Below are 10370 nucleotides of genomic sequence, written 5' to 3' on the forward strand. Positions count from 1 at the left end.
TCTACGAGGGCAGTTCGGAAACTTCTTAGCCTAGCACAAAAAGCGATCTGGCAACTCCTTCATATAGAAACAGGTGTTCAAAAGAGACGCATCCGCATTTTTTTTACAATGGAAAAATTAGAAATGCGTGCTGTCATTAAATATTTACATAAAAAAAGGTTTATCGGGACAAGAAATTCATAATGATATGGTGAATGTGTTAGGTGAAAGTGCTCCTTCATATGCAACAGTAAAAAATTGGGTTGCTGAATGTAAACGTGGTCGTACAAGCATTGAAGATGAACCACGTAGTGGACGTCCAAAAACAGCAACAACAACAGAAATTGTAGCCAATGTGCATGATATGGTATTAAATGATCGACGAATAAAAGTGCGTGAAATTGCTAATATCATGGGCATCTCGAATGATCGAGTCCATTTAATTTTGCATGAAGAACTACACATGAAAAGGCTTTCTGAAAGATAGGTGCCGCATTTGTTAACAGTCGATCAAAAACGCATAAGAATGAACATTTCTCAACCTTGTTTGGATCGTTTTAAGCGAAATAAAATGGATTTTAAGCGTCGTTTCATAACTGTTGATGAGACATGGATCCACCACTATACTCCAGAGACAAAAGAACAATCCAAACAATGGACTGAAGCTGGAGGAAGTGCCCCAAAGAAGGCAAAAACAATTCAATCGGCTGGTAAAGTTATGGCAACGGACTAAGTGTATTGAAGTTTCAGGAGATTATATTGAAAAATAAAAATATTTTTGAAAAACTAAATATTCTCTTTCATTGATAGACTAAGAAGTTTCCGAACCGCCCTCGTAGAAACTCAGTCCCAAAATTTCTGGAATAATGCGTTCCTGATTAGTTAGTTATTTAAAGACACATAAGCTCCGTTACAATGCTTTTTTACTGGTAATGTTGGCAAAAAAGCGAAATGTGGCGTGGGGCGGATGATACCACCCATGCCTCTTTCATGTTAAGTGGATACTGATTTCCCGTGGTGTCAACTGGGGAGCTACCTACCTTTAACTCCCATTAAAGATAGTGAGCTAAAATGTGCCGCAGGTTTGCCTATAAGAATGAGAACAAGTAAAAATCGTTAAGTCCGGCTAGGCCGACCTTTTTATACACCTTACCATAAATTATTCTTAACAAAAATGGAATAATGCCCACAATTTTAGGTGGAATAATTTTTCGACCACGGTTACCCCAGGTGGTACCTTAATATGGGGGCTATATCAAAGTATGGACCTATCTTAAAAATTTTTGTTGTGTATCTGCAGGAAACCTCAAATGTCAAATAACGGGAAGTTCCGTCAAACAATGTAGCTTAGACCCTCAAAATACCGAAAATCAAGAGGTACTGTTATATGGGGGCTATACCAAAACATTTACCGATGTTGACGATTTTTAGTAAAGAAGTCTGGTGACCACTGAGAACCTCAAATGTCAAATTATAGCTAGTTCGATTAAAAATGTTAGCTAAAATTCTCAAAATACCGAAAATCAAGAGGTACTGTTATATGGGGGCTATACGAAAACATGAACCTATGTTGACGATTTTTAGAGAAAAAGTTTTGTGACCTCTGAGAACCTCAAATGTAACAGCTGGTTCGGTTAAAAATTGTCAAATGTGCGGGTAGTTCCGTCAATGTAGCTTAGACCCTCAAAATACCGAAAATCGAGAGGTACCGTAATATGGGGCCTACACCAAAACATTTACCGATTTTTAGTGAAGAAGTCTCATGACCAATGAGAACCTCAAATGTCAAATTACAGCTGGTTCGGTTAAAAATTGTAGCAAAAATGCTCAAAATACCGAAAATCGGGAGGTACCGTCATATTAGGGCTACACCAAAACATTGACCTATGTTGACGACGATTTTTATAAAACAATTTTTGTAACCATTGAGAACCTCAAATGTCAAATTATAGCTGGTTCGTTTAAAAATTTTAGCAAAAATCTCAAATTACCGAAAATCGTACCGTTATACATATGTGGGCAACACCAGAAAATGGATCTATGTTGGCGATTTTTAGAGAAGAAGTTTTGCGATCACTGAGAACCTCCAATGTCAAATTACAGCTAGTTCGTTTAAAAATTATAGCTAAAATTCTCAAAATACCGAAAATCGGGAGGAACCCTCATATAGGGGTTATACAAAGCATGGACCTACGTTGACGATTTTTAGTGAAGAAGTTTCGTGACCACTGAGAATTTCAAATGTCCAATGTTAGTTAGGTTAGAAATGTTATTAAAATCCTCAAAATACCGAAAATATGGAGGTACCGTTATATGGGGCGGTGAAGAAGTCTCGTTACAACTGAGAACCTCAAATGTTCAATTACAGCTGGTTCGCTTAAAAATTGTAGTCATAAACCTCAAAATACCGAAAATTTGGAGTACCGTTATATGGGAGTTATACCAAAACATGGACCTATGTTGACAATTTTTGGTGGAGAAGTGTTGTGGGCACTAAAAACCCTAAATGTCAAATTACAGCTAGTTTTCGTTAAAAATTGTTGCTAAAATACACAAAATACCAAAAAAGGGGAGGTACCGTTATAAGGGGGCTATACCAAAACGTGGGCCGATATAGCCCATCTTCGAACTTGTCCAGCATATAGCGAAAAGACGGTCTGGTACAAAAATATAGCGTTCTAGCTCAATTATTGTGTACGCTAGACGGACATAGCTATATCTACTCAGAATTGTATCTTGATCAAGAAATATATACTTTATAGGATCCAAAGTTATTAATTCAATGATTTACAGTAATATACTCTCCATACTATGGTGGAGGGTATAAAAACTTGGGTTGGACGTTGGGCAAAAAGCAACATGATATTAAAAAGCAAAAAAACTCTCCTAAGTTGACGACCCTCGTAAACATTTTAAGGACGATGATCTGCGAAACTGCAGTTGGAACGTCAGAAATGTCTACGGAGTAAGTACAAATCTGACATTTATCGCCTTACAGGAAGTGCGATGGAATCGGGCGACGTAAATATCACAAACGATTACGCATTGTATTATAGCTTCCATGAAACGAAACATGAACATAAACAGATTCTGCCAGCGCCTAGAGAGAGAGATTATATGACCGCTGCCCTGGCCAGACCTTAAGATTAATCTAGGAGATTTTAATGCTAAAATTGGGAGGGAAAATATCTATGGTTCCACGGTCGGCAAGTTAAGCCAACAAGAGGTAACATCCGAAAACGGAATGAGGCTGATCGATTTTGCAGCAGCGGCAAAAATCATGGTAGTGACCAGCACTAGGTTCTAACATCTCGACATACACAACACCAGATGGGAAAACAAAAAACCGGATTGATCATGTTGTGATAGACTGAATATACTCTTCCAGTGAATTAAATGTCTGATCAATTCGAGGAGTGAACAACGTTTATGATTACTTCCTTGTGATACCCAAGGTACGCACCGGGGTTTCGGAGTCGAAGTCTACGAGTCGGAGTCGAACAATTTTGCTGGTGTCGGAGTCTGAGTCGAAAAAAATAACTCGACTCCGACTCCGGGCAATTTGTTTCGTTGGAGAAATTTTTTCGAGTTTTCTTCTTAAACTGGACACAAAAAATTTATAAGGGTCGATATCAGGAGTTTGGTCCGAGGTATTTATCAGTTTAGTTTTGTTATATTACATCAGCAACATACACAAACAAGATTAATATGTCATGATCTGGCCTTTGGAATGGTGGTATTTGAACGAGTTTGAGCATTTTACCGACTTTCAGAATAATGACTATTAAATATTTCCCAATGATGCCAGTGGGGATGTCTTCCCAATCATTATTATGTCCGTGAACCCGATTTTGCATACTTTTTTGCTTGGTTAAAGTACCTAGAAGGTGTATAATTTCCATAGTTGATGGGTTTTTTAGATTTGGCGCACTTTTTGGGATTTATTATGATAGCAGAGTAACAATAAAGTGATTCCAATAATATTGAGACAGGAAACAGAGCTCTGTTGTAAGTCTTTCAAAATAATTATTTTTCCCTATAGTGTCCAGAGGTATTTCGATGTTTTCAAAACCAAAATCGGACTGTATTGCATTGGTCCATTATCCCACAATACATATTGAGTCTTTGCATACGAGGGCGGTTCGGAAACTTCTTAGCCTATCAATGAAAGGGAATAGTTAGTTTTTCAAAAATAGTTTTATTATTCAATATAATCTCCTGAAACTTCAATACACTTAGTCCAACGCTTTTCTAGCAATTCTATCCCCTGATTAAAATAGTATTCCTCAAGGTCTTCAAAATAGTGTTTTAAAACTGTAATTGCATCTTCATTTGAGGTAAAACGCTTGCCAGCAAGGAATTTTTTTAGATTTTGGAACAAGTAAAAGTCACTGGGAGCTAAATCAGGAGAATAAGGTGGTTGGTCAAGCAACTCGTACTTTAATTCGTTGATTTTAGCCATTGTTAAAACACTCTTGTGCGCCGGTGCGTTGTCTTGATGAAAAATTATTTTTTTGTGTTGTAAGCCAGGACGTTTTCTCGAATTTGTACATTTAATTGATCCAAAAGGTAGCAATAGTACTCTGAATTTATTGTTTTACCCTTTTGCAGATAGTCAATCAATAAAATACCTTTGAAGTCCCAAAAAAACCGTTGCCATAACCTTACCAGCCGATTGAATTGTTTTTGCCTTCTTTGGGACACTTCCTCCAGCTTCAGCCCATTGTTTGGATTGTTTTTTTGTCTCTGGAGTATAGTGGTGGATCCATGTCTCATGAACAGTTATGAAAAAAAAAACATTGTTCCACAACATCCCATACGGGACAAGGGAGACTTCTCTCATATCAATGAGTGCACCCCGATTCATATTTAGCTCAATGATATGGGACCTACTGTTTATCGCCGAGTCCGAACGGCGTGTCCTAAGACACCACTTATAGAGAAGTTTTTCAAGGCTGAAATACTCAGGAAATGTCGCCAACATTACTGAGGGGTATTTTGCCACCGTTGAAAAATGTTTGGTGTTGCCTGGCCGGGGAATCGAACCACCGACCTTCTGCGTGCAAGGCGGGCGTGCATACCATTCCACCACGGTGGCACACGAACAGTTATGAAACGACGCTTAAAATCCATTTTATTTCGAGAAATGTTCATTCTTATGCGTTTTTGATCGACTGTTAACAAATGCGGCACCCATCTCGCAGAAAGCTTTTTCATCTGTAATTCTTCATGCAAAATTAAATGGACTCGATCATTTGAGATGCCTATGATATTAACAATTTCACGCACTTTTATTCGTCGATCATTTAATACCATATCATGCACTTTGGCTACAATTTCTGTTGTTGTTGCTGTTTTTGGACGTCCACTACGTGGTTCATCTTCAATGCTTGTATGACCACGTTTAAATTCAGCAACCCATTTTTTTACTGTTGCATATGAAGGAGCACTTTCACCAAACACATTCACCATATCATTATGAATTTCTTGTCCCGATAAACCTTTTTCATGTAAATATTTAATGACAGAACGCATTTCTAATTTTTCCATTGTAAAAAATTGCGGATGCTTCTTTTTTGAACACCTGTTTCTATATGAAGGAGTTGCCAGATCAAAACAAAATTTAACATGTGTTCATAACAGAGATGGAAGTTTCCAAAACACTTAACTTTTTTCTGTTCATACCGCGCTTTTTGTGCTAGGCTAAGAAGTGTCCGAACTGCCCTCGTACTTCGGCCGATTCGTCATTTTTTATTGTCAATATGGTCTCATACGTTTTTTACCTGTCTGAAGACCCCCCACGACGGGTTTTATTATCACTGAACTTTATCACATTCACTACTATTAGTCCATTATTAGCCGCAAAAGTCATAAAAATGCATAATGACTACAAAAATTTTAAAAAATTATTAGTTTTATAGTACTGCTTTTCCCTATGCAATACATTGATTGTCACCTCAAAGTAGTAGGTAATTATTATTTTACAGAAAACGGTATAGTTTTTACATAATTTGTTGCCATAAGCGAACAATTAAAAGTATTTTTTTACAATTTTGGCTTTTGGAATACATTTGTTGTCAAACTGTAGATCAATATTTTTATAGCCCCTTCAAGCTGATAATGTTCAAAGCTTAAAGATGTTCACACGTGAAATGGTGCCAGTAGAACTTAACTTCAATTTTATTTAGTTCTCATTTCAATGGGATAGGTTCAGGAATTATATGCAAGTTTTATAGTTTAGTATTATATTAGAACGAATGTTCTCTCATGGAATGTCTTATGAAAAAGGCAACGTATAGGAAAAAATTGGAAACTTGTAAATATTTTATTCATTTTAAGTGGTATTGAAAATTACCCTCGGAGTCGACTCTGGAGTCGTAAAAGAAGCCGACTTCAGAGTCGGAGTCGAACTAAAAATGGTTCGACTCCGAAACCTTGTTACTCACTCGTTTTAATGTTGCGGTCATAGTGCGATCTAACACAGGACGGAAGCTGGATGTCGAGAAGCTCCGATGGAGAAGTAAAGTAGAAGATCGGCGCGTTTAGAAATTTATTCTCTGATCGGCTTATGGGGCATACCGTTCTATTTAGAATACAAAGCCTTTAAGTAAGTAAGTAGTAGAAATGTGAAAATCGGCGTATCAGCCTAACTAACCCTTTGGCACTGCAATTTAACTATCACTATTGCACTGCATTCTAACTGACCCTTTGGCACTGCATTTTAACTGACCCTTTGGTACTGCATTTTAACTAACCCTGTGGGGTAGAATAGGATGCAGTCCAAAGCACTTGTTTTGATACATGCATTCTGCGGAATGTTTGCGAGTCATTGTTTCCTCCGCTCTCCATTTAATCCAAGCTGGCACTGTTTTTGCTTCATCTGCTAAATGGGCTTGTATATTGTCTCCCATCATCAATCCAGTCCATTACCACAAAAATGTTAGCAAATTATATATTTTTTTATTTTATAGTAACTAATTTTTGGAAATTTTTACACGCTTTTCTGTTTTTGTAGAGATCTACTAATCGAATTGCTTGTTTGAACCTCTAAACAAGTGCTAATAAAATGTTACGAACGGAGTGCCTTTTTCACGACTCCTTTTGAACTGCATCCGGATGCTGGCAAAGTGTGAGGAATTGGAGTGCCTTTTCATGCATTCGGATGTTGTTAAAATGTGACAAATTTCTCTGATTCTTTGGATTGCATCCAAATGCGGTTAAAATGTGAGGAATGGAGTGCCTTTTTCACGACTCCGTTTTAACTGAATCAAACCATGCCGTGAAAGAACTAGTCCACATTGTACTACTTCCAATTTATTTTGCTGGATATCATTGAGCTAATATGAATCGGGGTGCACTCATTGATATGAGAAAAGTTTCCCTTGTCCCTTCTGGGACAAATAACATCAATAGGTTTTAATGTATATATATAATTGTTCCACAAACATCCCATAAGGGACAAGGGAGACTTCTTTCATATCAATGAGTGCACCCTGATTCATATTAGCTCAATGATATGGGACCTACAGTTTATCGCCGAGTCCGAACGGCGGGTCTAAGACACCACTTTTGCAGAGAAGTTTTGCATGGCTGAAATACTTAGGAAATGTCGCCAACATTACTAAGGGGTATTTTGCTACCGTCGAAAAGTGTTTTGAGGTTGCCTGGCCGGGGAATCGAACCCACGACCTTATGTGTGCAAGGCGGGTGTGCATACCATTGCACCACGGTGGCTGTTGAATATTTTAATACACTACTCAGGAATTGTTTAAATATTGTAACAAATAATTTATATATTTTTTACATCTACAAAATGTTTACCCAAAATGTGTATTCATACCATTAGACTTTTAAAAAATTCAATAAACTCAACTTAATATATACGGATAAAATTTCCAATTTATCAAAATTTCCCAGAGAGTTTTCACCTACAGAAAAAAACGAAATATCTCAAATCGTACCGTACATTTTAATGACGCTTATTGACATTATTAAATTAATTTCCTTTCAATTCAAGAATACCATCAGCTCCACATGACCTAAATCAACAAACGAACCAAACAAACGATCTCTTCGTGCACTTGTCTTCCAAACACATAATTTATTAAATAATATGTATCTTCGAATAAACCACTTGTTCACACATTACGCTAACACACTTTCTTCTATCAAATTTCACCTAATTTTGAAATTTAACTTTATCCAGAATTTAGTTTAGAATTATCTTTGAAAACGGTAGCTAAGGCTTAAGAGCCTCCTCGACAGAAAATGATATTATTAAAAATTGTTATAAGTATATTTTTATTTTATACCTCAATTGGTTTCATCAAATGTGATTTTTATACTTCAATATCGGGTTTGGAAGAATTACTTGCACTGGAAGATCACTATATGGAATCTATGGAGAAACATTTAAATGCTGTGGAGGTACTTCATAATCAATTTAAGAGGTAATACTAATAAATACAAAAAATAAATGTATAAGAATGTAACAAAGGATAAATCGTTTTAACCTCGATCAAATACGCTCAGACTATTAATGTACAAAAAATCTATGACAGGAGAGGTGCACCTACATATATGTACTGCATATGAACAGATTCACAATGCCTACTAAAACTTATAGTGAGAGAGGTGTAAAGAAGTGTCCCTAAATATTGAAATATTTCGAGAGCCATATCTCAGAAGGAAGGGAGTTCTCCTAAAATCTAAAATCTTGTAATAAAACTGTTTTGACATTCCAACACGATCCAAGAAGTGGCCTTAAACTGAATTGAAGCGACATAGTCCCTCTTGGGACTGGATCTAATTTTTCGGAGCCACTCCTTACGATAATTATTGTGCCAACCAGCCATTTTAGAACGCTGGATTTTTGTTTCGGATTTCTATAACTTTTGGATAATTATGTCCGGAAGCAAGTACTTGCACCCCAAAAAATATCAAACAGTTCTTAAGCTACACTCAACCGAAAATTTTGAACTTTGGTGAGGTACCAAAAGAAGTTGTCCAACTCAGAAATATAATCAATATCTGTTTATTGTCCAAAATATTTGATCACTATGTGACTGATAGAACGTATTTTCCGGGGGGATGACTTTTTTCCAACCTTATATCTCTGTATCATACTTTAATGCATTTCCATTTAAAAGGAAATCTTACACACAAGGTGATTTAGTAAATAAACTCAAGCACAAGATGATTAAAAAAAAAAAAAACAAGTAAAAATATCAGTCAGCTGTGTTGACGTATATATACCCTCAGCCTATCTCCAAAAAAGAATATATTGATTTTGTATCACGAGTTTGCTTCAAAACACGTGGAATCTGTGAGTACCTACTGAGGTGCTATACCAAATCATGGGCATGTATCAAAAATGTTAGGGAAGCAAAGTTCATGTCTACAATAGGCAATGTTCCTGGCGTTAATTGTCAGTTTCAGGGAGAGAGAGGTGGGGCATATGGTAACCCTTTGCATTTCAACACCCTCTCTTACCGACAAACTGACAACTGCCTCAAGGAAAATTGCCTAATGTATATATGGACAAACTTCTGATTCACAGAGAACTCGAAACAATAAATTACTTAGTTTAAAGTTTGGAAGAAATTGCTGAAAAAGTTTGAGAGTTAATTTGCACTCTAGCCGTTTTATTATGTGTCGGCAGGGATTTTTTGAGATTCCTCCGGAGAAAATTGTACCGTCAAATGATCCGAGAAGAGCTCTTAAGCTTCACTTTTTTCGAATTTTGTGTGGGATGTACCCAAAGGGATGGAGCGATATAGTCCATATTCAAAACCTATAAAACGATGTGCAAAGTTTGAACCAAATCGATTGCTCCCTTCGATAGTTATCTTTAACACCATTTTCAATAAAATTGAACTTTTGTTGGGGGAGGTACCCAAAGGGATGGACCGATATAGTCCATATTCAAACTTAAACTTAATTTCGTCGTACCAAAGTGTATATACCCTCTTTAGCCTAAAGACTGAGCAAATTTTGGCAATTTTTGAACTCAATTTTAACTACAATCGTCAGTCCATGAGGAAGAAATAAATGAACAGATTTTTCGCAACCTGTTACAGGTTCCAAGCATCCATGGTGAATTACAAATATTTTGGATCCCTTGAAACAAAGGTATTTTACTCCTTTCAGTGAAGGGACGGAAGAGAAACTTCATGATCATCATATCTAACACAATGACGTCCTTGATGTTTTGCGATTTATTCCACCCATCAGGAACGTAGTCAGGCCCAACGGAAAATTTCTAAAAAAAATTACCATTACGGGGGTTGGGTTGCCACCTATGGATCTAGTCGTCCACTACGACAACGCGATCCAGCACAGTATGCTGAACTTGGGTGTCGGGTGATCATTTCTTCAAACTGTCATTTAGA

This window comes from Musca autumnalis, unplaced genomic scaffold (assembly GCF_047663935.1).
Source record: "Musca autumnalis isolate F117 unplaced genomic scaffold, ASM4766393v1 scaffold_1, whole genome shotgun sequence".
Taxonomy (NCBI): domain Eukaryota; kingdom Metazoa; phylum Arthropoda; class Insecta; order Diptera; family Muscidae; genus Musca; species Musca autumnalis.